Here is a 5,336-nt window from a genome sequence, read left to right on the forward strand (position 1 = left end):
TCTGAGCTCCAAAACACTTCTCTGGTCCTGCACATCTCGGATAAGGAACACTCAGGCAGGGTGTGTTGTGTTGTGGAAAGGATCTCATGTTCATAGAAAGCTGCACACACAGCATGAGAGTCCTCTGCATCCTTTGGGAGGCGCTGACCACCCTGAGCACGCTTCTGTGTCTCCTGGAACCCAGGGTGTCCTCCCAAGGTCAGAGTTGGGAAAGACGCAGGCAGTGGATCTCAGATCAGAGGATGCTGCAGGGACAACCTCACCCAGGACGGCCTTCGTCCCAGCACAGCTCTCGGGCCTTCCCCGACCCCCGTGACCTCAGCACGTAAGAGGGCTGCCAGCCCGTCCTTCTGTGGTCCATTCCCCCGGCCTGTCTGCCTGCACGTTCCTCGTGACGGGACCTCGGTTCTGTGTCTTCAGCAGACAGTCTTCCATCTTCGCCTGAGTTACCATCTAAACCCCTGGAGACTTCACGTGACGTTCTGGATTTTCAGTCACTGCTTGTACCCCAGGCTGGGCTGGCCCAACTTGGAGAAGCTGTGCCCCCATGCCCAGGATACAGGGCATCGCCAGCCTGCAGCCACGGTCAGAAACCCTCAGAAGGAGGTCAGAGGACCCGTACCACCCCAGTGAGGGGCAAGGACCTCTTCCCTTCTTCCCTCCACCCCGGGGAGGTCAGACTGGGGGCCCAGGGTCTCTCTGAGCCACGCGGCCAGGCCCAGGCCCTGGCTGCCTTCAGCATGACCCAGCCTTGTGACCAAGCACACCTCTGCATGGGAGACCCCCGGGGACAGGACACCCTCTCCAGCTCCCGTTACAGGGAGGGAAACTGAGGCACGGTGTCTCAGCTCAGCTTGCCGTGACAGGCTGCTGTAGACTGGGTGGCTTCCACATGGGAGACCTCCGGGGCCAGGACACACCCTCTCCAGCTCCTGTTACAGGGAGGGAAACTGAGGCACAGTGTCTCAGCTCAGCTTGCCGTGACAGGCTGCTGTAGACTGGGCGGCTTCCACACAGGCATTTTCTTTCCCACCACTCTGCAGGAGTCTGAGGTCAGGATGCCGGCAGGGTTGGGTTCTTAGAGGCCCACTTCCCGATTGAAGGCTGGCACCTTCTCACTCTGCCCTCACAAGCCGGAGAGAGAAAGTTCTGGTCCCTTCACCCCCTACCAGGGCACCAATCTCATTGTGGGGGCCCTGTCCTCATGACCTCATCTAACCCAAATCACCTCACAAAGGCCCCTCCTAACACCATCACAAGGGGGGGGTCATGGTTTCAAAATGTGACTTTGGTGGCCAGGCACGGTGGCTTATGCCTGTAATCCCAGCACTTTGGGAGGCCAAAGTGGGAGGATTGCTTGAGCCCAGGAGTTCAAGACCAGCCTGGGCAACACAGCAAGACCCAATCTCTACAAAAAACTTAAAAACCACACACACACACACACACACAGATGTCTTTGAGGAGACACAGACATTCAGTGCATAACATCCAGGGTGGATGGGCCGAGGCTGCCCAGCGGGTGGGTGGCCCCAGATCCCAGCCATACCTCTACCTCCCTGCCACCCTCCTGGTCTCCTTCAGAAACCCTGCGGGGAGCGGATTGTGGGGGTTAGGAGGCTCTGGCGGGACCCAGATCACCCCAAAGCATCATGAGTGACAGCTAACACGCCTGCTCTGCGATCTGCGACTGCAAACTCACTGAATCCTGGCAGCCTCCCCGAGCGGAGGGGCTAGGTTACTTCTGTCTCCCAGATGAGAAAACTGAGCCCCGGAGGGGGCAGAGAGCTGTCCAAGCCCAGGCGTTCAGTGAGGGGCAGAGCCCGAGCTAGGTGTGAAGCCAGTGGGCACACTCTGAGGTCAGGCTTAGAGCAGCACGTCCCGTGCCCAGGTGGAGGGACCACAGGTGGCAGGACACCCTTATGGGAATCCTAAGGACGCCAGGGGACACTGCTCCAGGGCAGCCGAGCTGGACCCACAGGTGTGACTGCAGCGTGAGCTGGGGCCACCCCTCCCAGCTTCCGGGTGGTCTTTAGGGCACCATGGCTTCATGGGGGTGCCTGGCTCTGGGCCGCTTCACCCCAAGCTGTGATGGGCCAGGCTGGCTCTGCGCCCGCTCTGCACCCTGCCCTCCCGAGCCCAGGCCAGGCAGGCAGGACCCCGCTGAGGCTGAGAAATGGGAGGAGACAGACCCACTGCTGGCCACTCTCCACCTCCACCGGGTCAAGGGCCTTCCACTGTGACTGCAGGACAGGGCCCCCCTGGTTTCTCCTCTTAAAGCAGCAGGATCCTCGCCTTCTCGCTCACTCTGTCACCCCCACTCTATTTCTCTGTCTCTAGCTCTCTGTCTCTTTGTCTGTATCTCTGTCTGTCTCTCCATCTCAGTCTCTAGCTTTCTCTCTCCGTCTCTGTCTCTCTGTATCTCTGTCCCTCTCCCTGTCTGTCACTCCTTGTTTCTGCCTCTCTGTCTCTGTCTCCCCATCTAGCTCTCTCCCTGTCTCTGTCTCTCTCCCTGTCTCTGTCTCTCTCCCTGTCTCTATCTCTCTCCCTGTCTCTGTCTCTCTCCCTGTCTCTGTCTCTATCTCTGTCTCTCTCCCTGTCTCTGTCTCTCCTTGTCTCTGCTTGTCTCTGTCTCTATAGCTCTGTCTCTGCATCTGTCTCTCTGTCTCTATCTCTGTCCCTCTCCCTCCCTCTCTCTCCCCCTGTCTCTGTCTTTCCTTGTCTCTGGCTGTCTCTGTCTCTATATCTCTGTCTCTCCATCTGTCTCTCTCTGTCTCTCTGTCTCCCTCCCTTTCTCTGGAGGTCTCCTGGCCTCTGCCACTGGTCTCCCCTGCACTTGCACAATGGTGGGGACCCTGGCTTGCTCCTGTCACGTGGCATTGGCACTGGCTCTGGCGGGAGCCTCCATGGGGCCTGGGCTCCTCCCAGCACTCGGCCGGTGCCCTGCGGGTGCCTGCATTTCTCTCACTCTTTTTTTTTAGACGGAGTCTCGCTCTGTCGCCCAGGCTGGAGTGCGGTGGCGCGATCTCGGCTCACTGCAAGCTCCACCTCCCCAGTTCAAGCCATTCTCCTGCCTCAGCCTCCCGAGTAGCTGGGACTACAGGCGCCCGCCACCACGCCTGGCTAATTTTTGTATTTTTAGTAGAGACGGTTTCACCATGTTGGCCAGGCTGGTTTTGAACTCCTGACCTCAAGTGATCAGCCTGCCTTGGCCTTCCAAAGTGCTTGGATTACAGGTGTAAGCCGCCGCCCCCAGCCTCCCGTCACTCTTTATTCACTCAACAAACACCTGTTAAGCCACAGGCACTGTTTCAGGTGCTGGGGCCACATCCTTGAACCAAACAGGCCAAATCCGTAATCTTGTGAAATCTTCTGTAAAGCTTCCTGTATTCCAGCGGGGAGACAAGGCAGCCGAGCAGATGAGGCTGTACCTGTGAGAGCGTGTCACCCGTGGGTGGAGTGTGCAGTGATCAGATGTTGGTAGGAAAATGAGGCAGGGGGGCGGTGTTTGTTGGGGAGGGAAGCCGAGCTTGCAGGAGCTGAAGGAGGCTGCGCACAGGCCCTGGCAGCCAGCGGCGCTGGGTGCTCCGGGTAGTGCTGGGTGCTCTGGGCGGCGCTGGGTGCTCTGGGCAGTGCTGGGTGCTCCGGGGAGTGCTGGGTGCTCTGGGCAGTGCTGGGTGATCTGGGTTGTGCTAGGCCCTCTGCTTGATGCTGAGTACCCTGGGGAGGTGCTGGGTACTCTGGGGCAGTGCTGGGTACTCTGGGGCGGTACTGGTTGCTGTGGGGAGGTGCTGGGTACTCTAGGAAGGTGCTGGGTGCTCTGAGGAGGTCCTGGGTGCTGGGTGCTCTGGGGAGGCCCTGGGTGCTTCAGGGACGTGCTGGGTGCTCTGGAGAGCCTGAGGACACGCCGGGGTGTCAGGGATTTCTGTGTTTACTGTGCAGGCTCAGGGGAGCCACGGGAGGGTTTCGGGTAGAGTGGGGCCTGATGAGACGGAGCTTTCTGCAGGTCCATCTGGCTGCTGCCCTGAGAACGGGTGGATGCAGGGCCAGTAAGAGTGCAGGGCTGGGATTTTCCAGGGAGAAGCAGTGGCCTGGACGAGGGTGGTGAGGGAGACACATCCAGGTTGTATTTGGAGATTTGCGGGGACTGTGGCAGAGCGATGAGCCCTCCCCTGGGCACGGGAGGACTGGATTTGCCGTCTCTGCCTGCGGGAGGCCGTTTGACGGTGGTGGCCTGGTGATTCCCACGCGGGAGTCAGAGGGGTGCCGATGGGCTTTTCCACGACGGGTGGAAGATGGCTGGTCCTGCAAGGCTTTCTTAGACTTGACATGATGCTCCCGGTGCAGAGGGCGGAACTGTGTCCCCCGCTGGACACCGGCAGGCCGGAGACTTCGGCGAGTCCTTGAGGGCTTCCCGGGGAGGCAGACGTAGCCTCCACCAGTCCTCTGAACCGGGGAGAGAGTGGACGTTGTTGTGTTTTGTTTGTTTTGTTTTGTTTCAGATGGAGTCTGGATCTGTCACCCAGGCTGGGGTGCAGTGGTGTGATCTCGGCTCACGGCAACCTCCGCCTCCCAGGTTCAAGTGATTCTCCTGCCTCAGCCCCCCGAGTAGCTGGGATTACAGCCACGTGCCACCAGGCCTGGCTAATTTTTGTATTTTCAGTAGACACAGGGTTTCAACATGTTGGTCAGGCTATTCTCAAACCCCTGACCTCATGATCTGCCTGCCTCGGCCTCCCAAAGTGCTGGGATTACAAGCGTGAGCCACCGCACCCGGCTGAGAGTCTACGTTTTTTAAAAGATGTGGTGGAAGTCTTTTTGGACATACCCAGGCTTTGAGAATTTCTTTGGCCATCTAAAGGCTGTAAGAGCTTTGTTCTGTTCACAACCAGTTGTATAACAGAAGACTTCCTGTGTATAAAGTAACGAATCATTGATTATGTGACTTGTCCTGAATTCTGTTAAATACTAAAAAATAGGCTGGGCACCGTGGCTCACGCCTGTAATCCCAGCACTTTGGCAGGCTGAGGCGGGTAGATCACTTGAGGTCAGGAGTTCGAGACCAGCCTGGCCAACATGGTGAAACCCTGTTTCTACTAAAATACAAAAATTAGCTGGGTATGGTGGCAGGTGCCTGTAATTCCAGCTACTCGGGAGGCTGAGGCAGGAGAATTGCTTTAACCTGGGAGGCAGAATTGCTTTAACCTGAGGCAGAGCCGAGATTGTACCACTGCACTCCAGCCCAGGCCACAGAGCGAGATTCCATCTCAAAAAAATTTTTAAAATAAATAAATTAGCCAGGTATGGTGGTGAGCGCCTGTAATCCCAGCAACTCAGGA

Source organism: Macaca fascicularis, chromosome 11 (genome assembly GCF_037993035.2).
Source record: "Macaca fascicularis isolate 582-1 chromosome 11, T2T-MFA8v1.1".
Lineage (NCBI taxonomy): Eukaryota > Metazoa > Chordata > Mammalia > Primates > Cercopithecidae > Macaca > Macaca fascicularis.